Genomic DNA, 21083 nt, shown 5'->3' with positions numbered 1-21083 from the left:
TAAATATCAAAAAAAGAAAAGAAAAGAAAGAAAAGCAATAGAGAGGAAAAGAATGAGATTAGATTGAGGGCTTAATTTTTATACGAAACACTTTGGTTCTAAGCAAATTTGACAGAATACATTTGTAAAAGTATGACTCAAAATGCCCTGATGTTTGTTTTAATATTCGACATCCTTTTCAATAAGTTTAAACATTTCCTAGTACGTTTTGCCTGAATAACTTTATTATTAATTGCTGATGAAAATTAGAACATTCTGGGCTCACATAACAGGACTAATTTAATCCTGAGATGCTTTCTCTTCAGTACGCAGTCTTGGCGGGCAGTTCTTGTTACTCTTGCCATGTCTGTCACGACTCCAAACCTGATGCTCTGCTCTTGGATCAGACCCTCAGACGTTAGAAGCAGCTTCAATTCGAGGCAAGGTCATGTGCCATGGTTCAATTCTCTGAAAACGTCCACCTTGCCCTGAGAATCACAAACTAGGTTTGAAGTAGCCACATGCTGGGATTCCGGACTGATTAGATGGTGTTGGAAATCCTCATTAAGTTTGAAGTAGCCACATGCTGGGATTCCCGGCTGATTGGATGGGGTTGGAAATCCTCACACTGGTCCCGAGAAGGGGCAGCCTCGCGGTGCCTGTATGAAAGGAGCTGAAGTGTGATCACCAAAATCATCATAATGAATACTGAGCACTAGAATTCAGACTTCCAGATGTTCTAAAGAGACGAAGTGACAATGTTCAATTTTCACTCTGAACACCACATTACAAACGAACCATTAAAGAAACCAGTCTTAGGGGAAAAGAAAAATTACAAAGAACATCTAAACTGTTGAATGGTTTCCTGTTTTTCCAGATAGATTTCAATCAGATCTTCCTAAAGTGTTGAATGACACCCCACCTCCTGTTTGTTCCTGATAAACTTCAATCACATCTTCCTCCTCCATCCCCAGCTCTTCTGCAGTATGGTTATCGCCGATCTTCTGGCCTTCAAAGAGAAACTTCAGTGAATTCACTGACAGACCCTGTCTTCGACTGTATGAGTCCTTGAGTTTCTTGAGTCTTGTTGTCATTTTCAGTTTGAACTGTATCTCACTTCTATCTTCGCCAATAACTTTGACTTTAATAACATCTTTCTTCTCATCCTCTAGGACCCCACTTGAAGGTTTGACCTCCTGGTCAGGCATAGCGACAATGGCTTCCTCAAGGGGTCTCCGTAGCAGCCACCTGCAGCGGGGTGAGTAGAACTTCGTTCTGGAGTTTACTAATCGATCTCTTCACAATAGCCCAAACAGTGGCTGGGAGAACTTCCTGTACGTCTCACGTCACTTCCGGGTTCCAGAGGGTTAGCGTCTATAGCCTTAGTGGGGAGTCGGGTAGTAGCAGGTACGCAGGTGGGCTGGAGCCATCCCTCTTCTCAACCCACACGCAAGAGGTAGAGAGAGCTCTGTTTCATACTATTTTTAAAGTTAAACTTTAAAATAAGCTATAAGAGAGGAGAGCTTGCTCAGTTTGAAAGTTAAAACGTCACTCATATACATTGAACAATGTAGCAGTTAAGTATACATGACAATTAGTCCTATTAAGAGTTAAAGACCTATTAAGAGTTACAGTGAAATTTCCATTAACAATGTTTGTCTCGCTAGAGAGATCAGTTAGGCAGTAGATCAGGTAGTAATTAAAATGTTCTTGGTAAACATGGAGAATGTTTCCCCCCTAATTACAGTAGCAACAATAGTTATGAATAAAAATGAAAGAAAATCCCACATCTTTCATAATATAAAGCCTACATACACAATTTTATAATACATGTCCACGTTAGATACATGATTTTAACATATCTCTGTATTTATTGTTATGTGGTTCCTTCTTGTGGACCATTCTGTATTATATAGTTGATCTGACAGAAAATTGTTGTCAGTTGTATAGTCTCTTCATAGGAGTATGTTATAACTTAACCAACTACTGTACCTTCCCACCACACACACCCCTGCAAAAGAGTTTTTAACTGTCTTGCTCAGGCTGGATTTGAACTCACAAACCTCCTGGAAAGAAGGGAAGCAAGCTGCAGCCTTCCAAATGCTAGGATTACAGGTATGTACCAATCAGCCCTGATCAATTGTTTTGTGTGTGTGTGTCTGTGTCTGTGTCTCTGTGTGTGTGTGTGTGTGTGTGTGTGTGTGTGTGTGTGTGTGTGTAGTTTATCAAGTGTCCTAGTTTGCATTAACTGACAACTTGACACTCTCTGGAATCCCCTGAAAATAAAGTATTACTCAAGTAATTATCTTTGTCTGTGTGAGTTTGTCTTGGCTGATGCAGGCAGACACAGGCCTCTGTGAGTTGCATCACCCCCTAGATGGTCCTGCCTGGGCTGTCAAGAACATGAGCTGAGTTTGAGCCTCTAAGTCAGAAAGCATCATTTCTACTGCAAACTCCTGCTTGAGTTCCTCCCTAAACTACATCAGCAATCAAGCAAGCCCTTTCTCTCCCCATATTGCTCTTTGTCAGAATGTTTTATCATTACAGCAGAGGATCGGGTGTCTCTCTTTCAGTGGCTCCCCTTGCTTTTGAGACAGCTTTCGCTATGCTAGCTAGCCAGCAAACTCTAAGCGTGAGCCTGTCCTTGCTTCCCTGCAGTGGATTACCTCAGAGCTTGAGATCTGAACTCAGGTCCTCCTGCTGCTATGGCAGACGCTTAACCAACTGAGCCATCTCAGCAGCCCACTGACTATTGCAATTTTAAAAATGGTTTATAGTCTTTAAGAATAAAAAGTTCTTATCTCACTGGAAATAATAAGTAATAACCCCACTCTAGCTTTCATTGAACCTTAATATGCAGATTCAAGGATAAAATATTCCTGATCTCAAGGGGGCTGTCTTGATGGCGAACCAAACTTCTCAGATATTTTCAGCCTGCATCATGCTCTGCCCCTAATGCCTGCATCACCCTGCAAAGCATTTGGGAGGTATACCTATGATTTTGGAATTAGAGGAAAGGGGCCCAAAATTAAAAATGAGTCAAGCAAGGCGTTTAGGATGTGACTAATGTATTTCAGTATTTTTAAATGATTTTTCCCAAAATATTAACGAGAAGTATTAGTTTAATTATCACAATAGTATTTAATATATATGATTCTATACTCATCCTGAGCATTAGCAGAAACTGCTATATGATACTTTAAAAGCTGACTATTGCCAATAGCTTTGTTGGTCTGAATTCCCCCTAAAAGATATTCCAAACACAAGCATCTCTCTGTGTTCAAATTCACTATGCACATATCTTTGGAGACAGGGAGATCTGCGAAGCAATGGTAGTAGAGTAAACAGGAGACTGTGAATGCAGCACAGAATGAGAAGCATGTGCAAGTACAGTGTAAGCAAGCGTACATAGCAACAAGCACGCATGCTTATTGAAATCCAGGCACCACAAAGGCCACAATTTGACCCACTGTCAATAGCCATGTCACAATTCATACTTTCAAGTTCAGTTAGTATTGATGAGGTTATAAACATACGGCTCATCCCTTGAAATTATTTCTCCTCCATGCAAACACACCTCTCCATAGCCTAGCAACTCATCCGCTTTCTGCTTTCAATGCTAGATGAGGATCTCACATTCCCTTAGATAAAAGGAATCATCCAGATGCATCTTCCACTTACACCTTCCCAAGGAATCAAAGCCAGCTTCCTGTCCAAGGTCAGAGCAAACAATGTTCGACAAATACTCATCCAAGTTATTTGAAGACAAATCATTTGCTTGGACTATTTTTGCTGGAGACCATTTTATGTTCAAGTTTCTATTGTAGTAGAAGAAATCATAGGTCAAAGCCTTCAGTGTAAAATAAAAGCTGTATTGATTTCCTAAAGCTCCTTCGGGTACTAGAATTTCTTCATCAGTGCCAAATGTGTTGGAGTATTGTAGTTGTGATATGGTTAAGGCCTCCAACATTTGCAATAAAAGTAATAACCTAAAAAAATAAATTAGTTGGGCCAGTTATTGGTTGGCCATTCCTTCAGTCACTGCACCCTTTTCTGTGTCTGCATTATTTGTAGGTAGAATAAATTTTGGGTTGAAAGTTTTGTGAATGGGTTGTTGTATCAATCGCTTCTCTTGAGTTCCTATCTGGCTAGAGGAGGCAGCTTCCATTTCCTCAATGTAGCGAGTCACAACTAAAGTCACCCCATTGATTTTTGGGCACCTCCCTTATCCAAGGTCTCTGTCTCATCCTGAAGATGGCCCCATCTCCTCACCCCTGTTGGTTGCAGCTTTTCATTTATTTTTATGTCCATGTAGCCATCTCTCCTGTCCTTCCCCATGTGTGACCCTGAATTTCCCATTCTCCTATCCCTTCTCCCTCTTCCTCACCCCTTTCCCCCTGCCTCCTGTTTTCCTCCCTCCACCTGTCCAATTTGAGACCAGTCCCATGGGCAAGCACCAATCCCTAACACTATTAATAGTACTCTGTTATGCTTGCAAAGAAGAACATGCTGTCCTCTGAGAGAATTTTACCCAGCAGTTAACTCAGACAGATACCATCACCCACAGCCAAACAGTGGATGGATCTTTAAGGCTCTTACAGAAGAATAGGAGGAAGGATTTCTGGCCCCCAAAAGGACAGGAATTCCACAAGACAAACAGAATCAATTGATCTTGTCTCATCGATTTCTAAGAGTCTGAACCACTAACCAAAGAGCATACCTGGGCTGGACCTCGGCCTCCCCATGCATATGTAGCAGATGTGCAGCTTGACCTTCGTGTGGGTCCTGAACAACTGGAGAAGGGAACTGTCCCAAAAGCTGTTGCCTGTATATGGGATATGTTCTTCTAGCTGGGCTGCCTTGTCTGGCCTAGGTTGGAGAAGAAGCTTCTAGCTTCACAGAAACTTAAAAGTGGGGTGGGGGAGTAGCCAGGATGGACCTACCCACTCAGAGAAGGGGAGGGGGAGGGAGACAAGTTGTGGGAGAGGGTGTCCAGGAGAGTGACAGTGAGTAGGATGTAAAGTGAATAAATAAAAAAAAATAATAAAAATACTAACCAGGTGTGGTGATATATGTCAGTAATAACATCAGTTGGTGTTGAGACAGAGGGTTGAGGCAGGCCTGGGCTACACAGTGAGTTTAAAGTCATCCTGGGTAAAAATAAGGAATACCAGAAAACCTAGAGAATATTTAATTGATGAGCTTTAGAGAAGGTGGTGGTAGATAGGAGGGGAGATTGGGAGACAGTTCATGTGGTGGTGTCAACTGGTTAACAGATACAGAAGACAGCAGAGTACTCCTGTAGTCATATCTGATGAAGAGCATACTCGTACAAAAAGATGCATAAGCATTTTAAACAGATGGGTGTCGAAGGGACTTAGGAGCACTCATGAGCATCAACCCCGCCATTGACATCCTCTGCATGTGCTGCGGACTATATTTTCTTGCAGCTCATCAAGACTTGCAACACTTGTCAGTTGATGAGCTTTGCTCTTCTTGTCTGAAAATGAAACAGTACAGTGAAGGAACTGGTACATGAAAACTGGAAATTGGTGGGCGAAGGCGAAAACCCACATCATGTCTACTTCCTTATTGGATTGATTATCTCTTAATTGCTTCATCAGTAATAAAACGATGCAACCAGATTGCACATCCCCCTCACAGTTGAGTGTTCTCATCTACAAGGCAGGACCCATTATCAAAGCAATGTGGCTACAAAAATCTTCATAAGGCAGAGACTGCAACAACATCCAAGTCAACGGGTACATCTCATAACATTCAATGTGTATGTGAACTGAGTTAGGGAGGATTCCAAGAACACATAAAGAACATCGTTTTCTGGATAAAGCAGAAAGTTCTGATGAGGCAACAAGCCTCAGGTACATGAGAGCAGGCTCGATAGACATTTAGGAGGATTTTTGTTTTTGTTTTTGTTTTAATTACCCAGTAAAAGACACAACACACACACACACACACACACACACACACACACACTTCATTGCTGATCTCCAGCTCATCTTTGAGACCCATTCTGGCACCCTTGTACTTGTAGACATTAAGATAAGATGTCGTATGATTATGACCAGTAAAGTTACTGCTCTTTCAAAGTATGTGAACTAGACACAGTACAAATTAAAAAAAAAAAAATCTCTGAGAGATGCTGATGTCTAGAGGATTGAGTAAGGCTTAGAAATGTGTTGAAGTGTCTTGTAATCCCATGACTTGGTATATTTTATGAACTGATGGTTTAAGAGTTTGTCCTTTTAATATAAATGTTCAGAGTGTGGAAATAGCTATATTAAAATAACCTTGTCATATATGTGACTTCCTTAGGCTCCTTACTTCTAACTTCTCTGTATTGCTAAAATGCTCACATTTCTTTAAATCAATAACCATCTCCTTACTTTCCCCTCCACATTTATCCTTCGACAAATTTGACTATTATGACAATCTACTCTACCTGACCGATTGCCAACTACCCTTACCTTTTGCTAGCTTTTTAGCTGTTCTAAGTTTCTATTTTATGAATAGATCAATCAACACCTTAAACAAGTGTTGTTAAGCACAAAGGCCTACTAGATACACCCCTTCAATTTAAAGAAGGGGAGACAGTTTCCAGAGCCAACAACCTTTGGCTGATAGACCTCATTTTCCTCTCTGGTGTTCGACTGCAATATAAGCAACTAAAATCTGTGTTCTGGGAACCAGAAATAGTGCAAGGAATTAGATATATGGAATAAATGAATTTGTACCGTCAAAATGACCCAAAATCTTAATGGCACTCAATAATTTTTTACTAAATGGCTTGAGAGAAATGGAGTATTGATATCACTTAAATGGAATACATTCAAAAAATATATTCATAGAAACTCCACCATCTTTATACATTTCCTTCACATGCTTGAAGAAACAAATTAATACAGCAAACACCCAGGGCATCCTGAAATAAATTCACCCCTATGTCATTCTCATAAAAATTAGAAAGCATTTATTCTGAAAGCCATGACTAGTAAACACACACACACACACACACACACACACACACACACACACACATATATACTGTAGAGTATTAAGCACAATTTAAAGTCTCTCGGCATAAACCTGAGATATGTCTCTTTTGCTTAAAATGTAAACAAATGAAAAATCATAGAATCAAAATGATGGTGTAGAAAAAGAAAATAATAGATAATTTATTATTAAGTCTGAAAACAAGTGGAAGTGAACATTCTGTGGCTCTGTTGAGTCACAGAAATGAACATAGGACAGATTTCTAATCATAGAGTAGCAGCTTCTATCAATATATGGCTGAAACTATTTTCATTCATATTTAATTCCTGTTCCTGGTCCACTGGCCCCTCTAGTTCTGGAGAGTTTTTCCTTTTGTGGTGATTGCACAGATGGACTCACAACAGGGGAGAATGCACAAAGATTCTACCAGCAGCTGAAGTAGGATGGCTGACCTAGCTTCCTCCGGGCCGGGTTGATCATTAGCTTTGATCAAATAGAAGGCCACATGTTCCAGGTGCCCTTATGCCCTGGTTACTACAGTGGGAGACAGGAAGGCAAGAACAAGCAAGACAGAGAATTTAGGGCAAGATAGCTATATAAATTTGCCTTTAAAAAAAAAAAATCCAAGCAAGTTATATGTGTCCACATTATTCGTTTTAAAAAATAGATAGTAAATGAGATGAAAATGGCTCCTTAAAGGGTTCTGTGTTCTTTCTATAGTGAAGGTGATCAACTCCTGAAAGGAACTGGAAATTCTGAAGTTTTAAAAAAATACATAGAAAGACCCTTTTAAGGTACATCAAAACAAAAAAAGTATATAAAACTTTTAAAATTGAATAAAATACATAGAAAGTACTAGAACCTTGGAGAAGCCCAAAGAAGAAAAGCACACGGGGTGGAAAGAAGGGTTATGCAGAGAGCGGTTACGCCCAGCAACTTCACACTGGATCTTTGTTGAATGCAGACGTGCGGGAACCACCACCCCTGCGTACTTTCCAGTTGTTGGAAAGATGGCGAGCAGGAGGCACATTCTTGTGGCCTTTGGGGCATTATCATTTAGGGAGTATTGTATAATCACTGAGCAATCTTTGTTTTCATTGCATTTGATAGCTCCTGGGATTGACTCAGCTGCTTCTGCTCACAGACGGTTCGCAAAGCTAAGGATTTAAAATTCCCCCAAACGAGTTTTTAAAACTGTAGGTCATTGTAGACACATAGAAAAATATATAAAAGTAGCGGTATACGAAAAAATGACTGACAATATTATACAGTAGCATGTATTTTTTTTCTTTAAAAGTATATAGTTTGGTATAAATATAAATGACAAGAAAATAATTGAGCTCCCGTCCCTTGGGAGTGATTTTCCATGGTGTGGGGACTTTGTGTTTAATATTTTCTGTATCTATTAAGTGATTGATTGCTATAATAATTTGAAAAAATTCTAAAATATTATATATGATAGATTGCGTTAAAATTGACCATTAAATTGTGCTTGGAATGTATATCCTATGGAGTTTTGACATTTTGCTGTTAACCAGGTACTGGTTCATGCCCTTTTGAAAAACCTACTGCTTAGCAAACTCAATTTTAATCTGATGAGTGAGAGCTGAGAAAACCAAAGCCTGAATGCTCACCTTCCCTTTGAAGAACCACTTAGAAATGGTAGGTATTGATCAGTCAAAGGCATGTGCACAATAACTTTTCTAGATAATGCTGCAAAATATCGCAGACTAAATGGACCATCCCAAACTAAAACTTAAATTGGAAAGAAATGAAAGAAAATATTTGAAGAATGTGTCTACGGAGGTAAATGAATAAACTCAGAATGTGGGAAGCCCAAGTGGTGTGGCTGGCTGCATGAGCAGTCAGGGGAGGCTTGCTCAAAGCTCTAGAGCGATGTCACTGAGTTTGCGCTTGCCTGAGCCTTCGAGGTCAGTATATCTTCTCTCAAACAGAAGTGATGCTGAGGAAGAGCTCTAGTTTTCTTCATTAACTTTGAAAGACTAAGACTTCCAAGTCTTAACATGAAAAGCACATGATTACAGAGCACAGCCATTAGATGTTTCTACTCAGACAGCAATTGACTACCTTGTCCTTGTACCAGCAATTGATTCCCCAGCTCCCAATTTATCCTCACTGACAAATTCATAGGCTCAATTTTGAAAGGATGATTTCCTTTTTTATTTTTATTTTTTTAGATTTTATAAATTTTATTAGGAAAAAAATGGCAAACCAAACACCATCATGCCACAAAATTAACCAGACCCCAAAGTCTATTTACTTAGAGAACTTCTGGACTGTTAGGATAGCCACTTGGAAGGAAAGCTGTGGAGCTTTATAGTGTACTTTACATTTGCAAATGTAAAACATCTGTAATGATGACTGTGAATTATGGCAACTTGAAACTACTCACATCTTGTACAGGATATGTTCATTTGTGCAAAATTGACATTCTTCGTTTTCAAAGTGGCTAGCATAAACTATGAACATTGTAGTAAAAGTCAGAACTTCAAGAATCAGATCACATCCCTGTAACTTCACTTTCAACCATGTATTGTATTTCTGTTCTCTTTCAACAGCTGAAGGTGTTTTGACTGTTCCACCGGGTTCAGCAACAGCCTTACTAGCTAAACCTCCAAGCATGACTCTTATATTTCATTGTATACTATTGTCACTCAGTTGTTGCTGCTAAATTTGATCTGTCTCAAGAGAGCTGTTAGAACTCAGGTAAATAGATGCCTCCCATTGCACAGTCACCTCATTTCTAGGACTCCTAGAAACAAGTGTTTCTGCGCACACATGATAGAAGATAGCATCTCTTCAGAACTGCATTGTCTGAAATCTCTCTCTCCTCAAAGAGCATCTGCAACTGGCTTTGTCAAATAGTCAGGTCAGATCAAAGTCAAGCTTTGAGAGCCAGACTCCTCTGGCGAAGAGTACAGCTGGTGGAGAACAATCAGGTGTCCAGCAAGGCACAGCTGATGGGTTCCCGGGCTCCGTCACATCTGATAACATTCATTGCACATATGCTGATAAGAGCGAGAAAAGTATCTGGACCAGACAAAGACTAATGACAGGATATTTCAAATATGATAACACAAAATCTAGAGAATAAACAAAAAATCTGAAAGAAGTAAGAAGATCTTTGTGTGAGCTTCCAAGAGTCATGAGAGGCAGTTTGTCTATGGTTCAAGAACGCACCAGAGATCTATCACTTTTGGAGGAACTTCCAGATAAGAGGCTACTAGCAGGTTCATAAGCACCAGTACACCCCAGGGGCCATTTTAGCTCATGGGATTTGTAAATTAATAGTGGTAAAGATATGGGCACTCACTGTGATATTCAGCATTCCAGGAAGAATTGCTTTCTGAACTGACTATGAACTGTGGAAGTTTGTTACTCTGCACATTTCTGATAGAAATCCAGGTCTTGCCTAGATAATCCCACTCCTTCACCCTTCCTTTCCTTTCCGGTGCTCTGCAGTTCTCCTTCAAGCTCAAACACGTGGTTGAGCTCATGGTGCCACGAGTTCTGACTCATAAATTTTCTAGTGTGTTTCTGCACTAGAGTTTATATGATACTTTTAATACATATTTTAGAATGGTTATACTAAGCAAGTATGAGTTCATATTACCAAATCAAAATTAAAATACAATTTTTCCTTAAACATAAGCAGAACCAAATTTGATAAAAAATTTGCTTGTTTTTAAAGGTTTCTCAGTTTTGATTTGTGTGTGTGTGTGTGTGCACGTGCATGTGTGTGTGTATGTGTGTGTATGTGTGTGTGTGCTCACTTGAGTACACACATGTGGCTTGCTCAAACTGTCTGTAACGTCCACTCCTGGATTATCTGCAGCCTTTGGCCTCCACAGTCACCTGCCTGCATGGGCACATGCCCACAGACATATGTATTCCGTATACTCAACTTAAAATGATCAACAATGAATTTAAAATAGAAATAGGAAATGTATGTGCTCACTTCAGCAGTGCACTGGAAGCCTGCTGAATGTCTGCTGTGTACCTGGGTCTTTGCTCAGGGTGCTTTGTGTCATACCTTAGTAGACCCACAAGTTGGTAGACAGATTCATCTCTGTTTTACAAATGAGGAAACTGTACACTGAAGCTAGGTGGTCTACATGTCTAGTAAGAAGATTTAAAACTAGGTCCCTTGACATTAAAGCACGCCTTCTGGGGTTTGCTGCTTCTGCCTAGAACAGAATTTGGGACCTATTTCTACCTAACCTCTTCTTCCCTTGGCTCTTATACCTTACCCATGCTACAGGTTGGCTATTGTGGACCTATATAGGAAGAATAGCTTATGTGTCCTTCTACTCACAGTCTTCAAATTATTCAGTAGAGAGAGGATGAAGAGAAAGAGAAGGAGGGAGGAAGGGGAGGGGGACGAAGAAAGGGAGAGAGAGGCTCTTATCATCATTGGCAATTATTTTCTTAATTTTTTTTTGTCTGAAATAGACATATATAATGCATGGCAAAACTTCAAAATTGCTTTGTAAGGTTCACTATTAAATCAAGCATCAATTATTTGTTGTTAATGGTCTGCACTGGGGCTTACAGATTAATGCCTCACGTGTTTGTCTGTCAAAAGGTGAACTGGCTGCAATAGAAAAAAACCGTTTACATCCTACCTACAGACACCTCGAGATGTTATGTCATGAAGACCTCGAACAACCTCAAAATGCAAGTCCTTTAGCTTTCAGTGGTTATCGATGACAGGGCCTTGGGTTCTGCAAGTCTGAGGGTCGCCCAGGCCCTAAGGTTTGCATGCAGCAGTTTCTGAAGGCTGATGGGGTGATGTGCTCACCGTGACAGCCCCAGGTTTAAAGCAGGGGGAGGAGGAGAGTTGGCTCACCTTTCACTTGTGGCTTCTTTTGGGGCTCTGAGGCAGGGTCTGCCGACTAGCAATACCAAGCCAATGTATTTCAGAAAGCACTGGTTTTTCCATTAAAAACTATTTTCTTCTTTCCTGAACATATAACTTGTGTTTGGGAGTCCCCTCGACTCACTACTAGAAGTTTCTATAGCGAACACATCCCGTTTAGATTCTCGAGACCACAGAACACAGGCAAGAAATATTTCTAATGTTGAGAAATACCCAAATCTGTCTTTAATATCATTACATCCCCCTTTCAATAAACTAATGCTCCTAAGCTCCTGCACACACAGGATGAAAGGAAGTATTTTTTGAAAATGAGCTGCCGGTGATTACACACTTGAACCTACAGTTTAGTTCATTCTATGATAGTCCCCCACCTCTAGTTCTTCTCCTCTCCATCCTCCTGCTGGTTCTATGGGGGGCGGGGGGAAGCCCTAAAATGGGGACTCAGAAGCTAAAAATAAAGCTTACTAGTTTTCCTTTCTTTTTTTTTTTTTTTTTTCCTGTACCGTGAGGTGGGGGAAGAGTTTACCTTTTCACACAACAGATGGTTTTAAATGCAGTGATTACAAAATTCTGACGGTAAAATGGTTTAATTACAAAGTCAATACTGCCTCCAACCCGGGCTGAGCCTTCGGCGTAAAAACAACAGACGGAGTGGGGCAAACCCTAGGACAATGTTTAACCAGAGCTGTGCATAGCCGGGTGCAGCAGGGTTTTCCAAGGGCTTCAGTAAGCTATGGAGCACACAATTCTCCGTTCCTCTTTGTTGAAAAAACCTTGGGGAGGAAAAAAAAATATGAAAATGTGTATACCTTTTCACCATGAAATACGTGCACATAAACACAATTCTAATGAGGTCTGCTTGGAGTTAAAGTCAGGTCAGGTTTCAGTTTTGGCAAAAATAAATGAATGGAAAAACCTGTGGGATATACATAAAAAGAATTTGTCGCATGGACAAGTGTACCATTCTTCAAAAAAGAACATTATATTCTATTTACAAAAAAAAATAAACTTGTCTTCTTCCCTTAGAAGCCAAATGTAAGTTCAAATACTGGTAAGTGATTTAATTGCTAAGCAATTGTAAAGCGTGTTTTTTGTTTTTAAATCACACAAGAAGGGGAGATTTAAGTTTATTCTCTTCATAAACAGCACATTTTTTTTTCTGAAACAGAAAAGATGAGAGGGTTTTAAAAATTAAAGCTAAAGATTAAATGTCTAAAATTTAAATTTAAAATAACCGTATAATAAAATAAAATTAGAATATTTGATGAAAATGTCCCTATACTTCACTATACTGAGGTAAGCCACCCATGAAAATTGGTGTAAAATACATGCACTTTCCTTAAGGTGGGATGGTCATGCCTCCTAGCTGCTGAACATGGGCAATTACAAGATAGTTTGGGTCACTGGGCTAAGCAGGTGTGGGAGGGTCTGAGTAGTTAAGTAAAATAAACATTTCTGATGGTCTTATCTCTGAGCTTTCTGGTCTTAATAAATGTCACCAGGATCACCCAAAACAACTCTTCTAGCGGCTCTATGGGGAATTAAACTCAGAAGCACTTTGCAATTTCTAATCTGTTTAGTTGTACTGGAGGAGAATGACGCTTTTAGTGGGAAATGGCTAGCCTCAATTATGTGAAGATTTGGTCATTGAATTAAATGGGAACAATAAAATAAACTAATAGGAAACAAATTCAGCCTTCCAAAACTGAAAATGAAAAACACAGTTTACAAAATACATTAAATCAAAGAAAGAAAATGTTTGAATAACAATCACTATATATTATCATAAACTTTAGAGAAATACTAATGTGTAATTGTAATAATGTCAATAAGACTTACATAAAATTGCTACCTAGTTTCATTTGTGCCACATGTTTTCTAAAAATTCCTAGCACAAAGGCAGATTCCCTTATTTTTAAAAGTCTCAAATATTATTGAGAAAAACTATAGACTCTTCCTGGACAAATTCTTGAAAAATCAAACCATGAAATTCATTCATGAACCTGCTTTTACTTTTAGCTGTCACAAGCCTTCTCTGTTGGCCACCATTCTAATGTATCATTGCACTGAAAATATAGATTTAAAAAATGACATCTACCATATGCATTTAGCATAATGACTTTTTACAAGTTAATACCCCTAGTATAACCAGCCTGTGGTCAAAAGCAAATGTGGCTAGCACCCCACAACTCCAAAAGATTCCACTCCTCTCTAACCACTATCAGCTTAGAGCAACCTGAGTTTAGGGGGAAAAAAGATTATTTTTGTTTATTTATACACTTATGTATTTAAACAACACTATTTCACTTTAACACTATACCATCTGGCTTCCCCAGCTCAACTCTTTGTTTTTGAGTTATGGATGTTCTTTCTGTTTTACGGTTTTATACATATATGCAGTGTGCTGTGATCACAGTCACCCCAATCACCCCCTTCTTTATCTCCTCCCATTCCTGCTAAGCATCTTCCTCCCAACTAGTGCCTCTGCTGTGTGTATCTATGTGTGTGTCTCTGTCTGTCTGTCTGTCTGTCGTCTGTCTGTCTCTGTGTTGTGTGTGTGTGTGTGTGTGTCTGTGTGTTTGTTGTGTGTGAGTCACTAAGTCGTGGCTTACTGGAGCATAGGCAATTTAGCAATGATTATAGCACTGGGGAGAATACTGTCCCCCTTCCCCGATAGCCATTAATTACCTAAAGCTCCGCAGATGGGGGTCTCATGAGTTCTGGAACCTCTCGACAATGGGATATTGAAGGGCCCAATCTTCTGTGGGTCTTATGCAGATAGCCAGTTACTGAGTCCTCATGACTGCAACAGCCACATCTTATGAAGATAGCATTTCATGCCACCTTTCCCAATCCTTTGGCTTTTACAGTCTTGTTACTATCTTTTTCGTGATTTTTCTGGGTCTTGAAGGGGTCCTATAGGTGTCTCATTTAGTGTTCAGCATTCAATAGTAACTTATTCTAATCACTATAACACTACATTACTATCTTTTCTTCCCCAGCACCTTATACAGAAGCTTCCAGCATTATGGATACTAGTGAGCTGGAAGCTTGCAGCTCAGTCCCAACTTAATTTCTCTGTGTCCTGCATCCAAAGTGTATACTGTCTTCAGCAGTTAAAGACTTACAAACCTCTACCTCAGTAGGGGAACCAAAAGCCATGTTGGCCATGGTTTTTGTGTGTAATTAAGACAGTTAGCTCATTCTTGCTGCTGCTTCTATCTCTGTTCTGCTGCCTGTATATCTTTCAACATTAAGGTTGCTAAGAACCCCTGACTCATCTCTTGGCAAATGCATATTCTCATTTCTGTTGGACACTCTCCTAAGAATGTAACAGCTAGGACATAGTCTAAGCAACATGTTCATCTTTAAGGAATATAGCCAAAGGGGTACCATAAAGTGTGCAGAGCTCTTTGGTTTTGTGTTCTTGGATTGTGTGAATTGTTTTGTGTGAACACAATTTCATTTATATGAATGGTATTAGGGGGCTTGAGATCTGGCTCCATGGCACAATACTGACTGCCACATAATTATTATAATTGTGTTCCAATGGTGTATGTTATAATTTTTTTTACTGTTTTCTACCTGTTCACCTGTGGATACTGATATGTGGACAGTGAGTCTGCTATTTCCAATTGCACACATCCATAGAGTTATCAGTAGCAATAAGGAAACTGTTTCATCCAACAATGAAGTATTATGAATTGAACTTGAGCCAAATTATTTTTATTTAAAGACAGAGTCTCATTACATGACCTGGATGACCTGAAACTTGCTATATAGACCCAGGCTGGTCTTGATTTTACAGATACCTGTTCTGTGGTTAAAGATGTGCCCCACTACACTTAGCTTAGAAACAATATTTTTAAAAGACTATTTTAATTCATAATAAAATATTTTTGAAAATTAGTATTTGGTAAAAAGATGATACATCATTTATAAGGTAGATACACTCTTTTAAAAAATATTTACACTGAAAAGAAATATACCAAGTATAAAATAATGACTATTGTAGTGGAAGATATGAGGCACTTTTCTGTTTTATTCTACATTTTTTTTTTGTATTTTCTACTGATATTGTAACCAGGAGAAGATAAGTAAAAAGATAAAATATGACCTAGGAGCCCAGAACCATGGAGAAATTCTGCTTACTGATTAGCTCTCTGGCTCATACTCAGCTTGCTTTCTTTCTAAAATTGAGACCTAACTGCCTAGGGATTGTGCCACCAATCATCAATCAAGGTAATCTTGCACAGACATGGACACAGGCCAATCTGATCAAGGAAATTCTTCAATTGAGGTTCCATCTTCTCAGATGACTCCAGATTTTGTCAAACTGACAAGCAAAACTGCCCAGAAGGCTGGAGAGGTGGCTCAGCGTTTGAGGACTGTTCTTGAGGAGGACACAGATTTGGTTCCCAGTCCCACATCAATGGGCAAACAACCACCTACATCTCCAGCTCCAGATGATACAACACTGTCTTCTGGGCTCAGCGAGCACTCCAAGCGTGTGCACAAACCCGTTTGCCCATGTACACATATACATAACTTAAAAGGTGAAAACAAAATCTTTAAAAAGCATTAAAAGTAATAACAAGAAGACTGACTTTTCATTTTTCTTTTAAATGTTCAACACTTTAAAAACCAACATTATGATCAATACCATCATCACAGTGAAATTCTAGAAAATTGTATACTTTCTCATGTACATTATACTGAATACAGTTTTCAAAGGACGATTCATTTTGTTATCTCTCTTTGAATCTTTGTCTGTCGAGTACTGCAGCAAACACACACCGTTGATACTATTGTCTTGATAATTTGGTTTCCATTATATATTCACCAGTGCCATAATGATTTGTTACTTTGTGTTTTGTTTCCATCCACTTAAAAACAGTCTCAATTTTTTTATTTTTTTTAACTTTTATTGCATTATGATGAGAAAAGTTATATGATTTCAATTTACCTGAATCTGTTAACATTTAAAAACACATTTTAAGTAAATAGAATTAAATCACATTCTTGTTTCCCTTTTGTACCCCAACTCTTCCCAGAGACCCCCTTCAATACCTACAATATCTTTTTTTGTCATAGTCCTTAAAATTTATAAAATATTATAACAATAATAATGAGTATTATAAAAGTTGTTTAATATAAAACAACAATCAATTTAAGTCTTATATAGATGCTTGTCTACAGCAATACTGAAAATACATACATTTTTCTCAATATAAATTTTAAATAACTCCAAACATAATAACTGTATATTTCAAAATAATACATCACTACTAGTATTTTCTTAAATGAATATAAATATATAAAGTCTTTTTGTTTGTTTGTTTGTTTGTTTGTATTTAGTAGAGTTTAAAATCTTGGCTCTTACTGTAGTATAAGCCCAAAATAAGACCAATATTTAGACATTAGATTTCATTGTAATAAGCCTGTACTTCAATGACCCTCACATCACCAAAGGATTTTACCTCCATCGTAGCTAAGCTGAGAGTTGACAGTTCTGCTGCGCCGAGGAATGAATTGTAGGCACGATTTTTGGATACAGACTTCCTGCTATGGTCAAAACTATTTGACCTGAGTGACTTTATTCTCAGCCCACAGAGAACAGGTTACATTCATTTAAGAAACGGTGTAGGTATTAAGATGGTCTATCCATAAAGTCATTCAGCAACTGTTTCAATTAACAATGGTTCTGCTTGGAGGGTGGCACAGACTTTAGATGAGGGTAAGAATCTGGTTCATTAGCTGTGATAATTTGGAAAAGCATTTATCTCAGAGAAAGAGTAACTTATAAAGTCCTTTTCTTTAAACTTGATACAAGAGCTACAAATATCAAGCAAAGCATTCAGTCTCACTCTTTGTTGTTCTCTTTCCTACAAGCCACCTCCCAAGTTAATTGTCTATGTCTCCCTTGGGTATATAAATACTTTTGAAATATGTACAGTGTTCTGAAAACCATAGTATTGTGTAAAAACATGAAATAAACAATACTACTAATAGAGAGGCTGAGATAGGAGAAGCAAGATTTCAAGACCATTATGTTGTACACAGCAAGACACTGTCACAAACAAACTAAAAGTGTATGTGGATTGTACAATATTGGACCTATTTCTCCAATTACCAAATTAGAGAGACCATTGGATGACAATCAACAAATTTCTAATTCCTCATATTTTTGGATTTCAATCAATTAGGATATGTTGGTAATATTAATTTTCATATTAAGTTAAGAAAAGATAATTGTCACTTCCTGTTGTTTTTGTTATAGAGGTGGAATCAGATTTGTGTGGATTTGTTGAAAGATTACTCTCTTGCTTCTTCTAGGGTGTAGTTTTGCTCCTTACATTGATGTTTTTCATCTATTATCCTTTGTAGGGCTGGATTTGTGGAAAGATAATTGTGTAAATTTTGTTTTGTCATGGAATATCTTGTTTTCTCCATCTATGGTAATTGAGAGTTTTGCTGTGTATAGTAGCCTGGGCTGGCATTTGTGTTCTTGTAGGGTCTGTATGACATCTGCCCAGGATCTTCTAGCATCCTGGTGAGAAGTCTGGAGTAATTCTGATATGTCTGCCTTTATATGTTACTTGCCTTTTTTCCCTTACTGCTTTTAAAATTCTTTCTTTGTTTAGTGCATCTGGTGTTTTTATTATTATGTGACAGGAGAAATTTCTTTTTTGGTCCAGTCTATTTGGAGTTCTGTAGGCATCTCTTTCCTAAGGTTAAGGAAGTTTTCTTCTATAATTTTGTTGAAGATATTTACTGGCCCATTACATTGGGAGTCTTCACTCTCTTCTATACCTATTATCCTTAGGTTTGGTCTTCTCATTGTGTCCTGGATTTCCTGGATGTTTTGGGTTAGGAGCTTTTTGCTTTTTGCATTTTCTTTGACTGTTATGTCAGTGTTTTCCATGGTGGATTCTGCCCCTGAGATTCTCTCTTCTATCTCTTGCATTCTGTTGGTGGTGCTTGCATCTATGACTCCTGATTTCTTTCCTAGGTTTTGTATCACCAGGGTTGTCTCTCTTTCTGATTTCTTTATTGTTTCTATTTCCATTTTTAGATTCTGGATGGTTTTGCCCATTTCCTTCACCTGTATGATTGTGTTTTCCTGTAGTTCTTTAAGGGATTTTTGTGTTTCCTCTTTAAGAGCTTCTAGCTCTTTACCTGTGTTCTCCTGTATTTCTTTGAGGGTGCTATTTATGTCTTTCTTAAAGTCCTATATCATCATCATGAGAAGTGATTTTAGATCTGAATCTTGCTTTTCTGATGTAATGGTGTGTCTGGGTCTTGCTAGGGTGGATAATTGGGTTCTGATGATGCCAAGTAACCTTGGTTTGTGTTGTTTATTTTCTTATGCTTGCGTCCTGCCATCTGGTTATCTCTAATGCTATCTGCCCTAGCTAAATCTGACTGGAGCCTGTCCTTCTTGTGATCCTGGTTGTGTCAGAACTCCTCAGAGTCAAGCTGACTCTGTGATCCTGTGATTCTGGGATCCTGTGATCCTGGGATTTTTAGAGCACCTGGGAGTGCAGCAGCTTTCTCTGGGTGTTGTGGGACTGGCTGCGCCCAAGATCTGCTCAGGACACCAGCCCAGAGAGACTGGAAGGAATCCAAGCCACTCTGCTGGCAGAGTTCCTGTGTGCCTAGTCCCACTGGTCCCAGTTACTCCTGGTATTGGAACAGATGTTGTGTCCTCCTAACCTAGGATCCTGAGATTGTCAGAGCACCTGGGAGTGGAGCTTCCTCTGGGTGTTGTGGGACTGGCTGCAGAGCTTGCGCCCAAGGTCTGCTCAGGACAACAGCCCAGAGAGACCGAAAGGAACTGGAGCCACTCTGCTGTGTGCCTGGTCCCAACAGCCTCAGTTTAATGACATCACTACTCTATGCCCTCCTCATCCTTTACTTTCCTGTCTTCTTCATTTGAGAGGTATCATCAAGAATGATGCATGATATTCTCGTATTTCTGAATGCTGTGGAAATTTCACATCTGTATCTTTAGGATAAGGTGCTGTTTTTCTTCTAAGACTTCATTTATTATACTTAAACCATATGGATAGCATTTTATTTCACTTTATTTACTTTACAATTATATTACTTTCCATATTCTCTTTACTTTCTCCAATTCCCCCCCCCCATGGACTCCCCTTATTTCCTCTCAAAAACAATTATATATAGTTGTGCATAAGGTTATTATATATAATTAAATATTATCTAAGGTTTGATCTTTGCTATGTATTGTTATGCTAAATACAGACCCTCCATGGCTTATTGCTCCTAGGGATGAGAGAATCCCCACCCACAATGTGACTTTGCTCCTTAGTGTAAAACTATTGGTTAGATAAAGATGCTGACAGCCAATAGCAGGGCAGAAGGAACATAGGTGGGGTTTGGGACGAACAATGAAGAGAGAGAAGAAGGTGGAGAGAGGAGGAAGCCACCATGGGGTAGGTGAATCAGGAAAACAATGGCCATGGGGGCTAACCAATTGGAGTTAAGAGCTCCCCAGATGGAACATGGTAAGTTATAGTTCAGGGTTATTGATGGAGAAGTAGATTCTAATAATCTAGAGGGTTGATACCTTCCCAAAATTAGTGCTCATTAAAGCTTATTATAAATATAAGATATGTGTGTTTTTTTATCTGGGAACTGAATAATCAAGGGTAGGTAGAAACTTATTTGAGATTAAATAATACAACAATATATATTATATATGTATAACCTGAGTAGTCTATAAAATGTTACTTATATGCATATGACTTCAGTGATGACCAGTTGGTTTTTTATAACCAATTAGGGAGCTCATCCCTGGCGAAAACTATTTCTCTCACTTTCAGTATTCCTAAGTTGCCTCTGGCTCCTCATCTAGGATGGTGGCTCTACAAGATTTTCACCTTCCATGTTAGTATGCCTATTGCTTTGTACTTTTTCTGGTCTTGTTTAGGCAGTCATATTGTTGAGGTATCAGTGTGAGGTTTCTTCATCATTTCTAGAAAACATAATCTCACAGCAGCTTTCCTGGCCCCTCTTCTGGGATACTCCGTGAATCTTAAAGTGCAGGAGTTATGTTGTGGATATAGCAGTTGGAACTGGGAACCTATGATCACTTCTATGCATTTTGACTGATTGTGATGGCCTTCTGATAGAAAGTTTCTTAAAAGAAGTGGGAGTTTCATTTAAC

At 38.8% G+C, this 21083-nt stretch overlaps 1 pseudogene; it reads right to left on the bottom strand.

The window, feature by feature from the left end:
- Positions 1-202: 202 nt before the first annotated feature.
- On the bottom strand, positions 203-1300 carry LOC116074699 (annotated as a pseudogene).
- Between the last annotated feature and the right edge of the window lie 19783 nt (positions 1301-21083).

The sequence above is a fragment of the Mastomys coucha genome, unplaced genomic scaffold, assembly GCF_008632895.1.
Source record: "Mastomys coucha isolate ucsf_1 unplaced genomic scaffold, UCSF_Mcou_1 pScaffold3, whole genome shotgun sequence".
NCBI lineage: Eukaryota > Metazoa > Chordata > Mammalia > Rodentia > Muridae > Mastomys > Mastomys coucha.
Note: the sequence above shows the minus strand (reverse complement) of the source record. Positions and strands in the feature narration are given on the sequence as shown.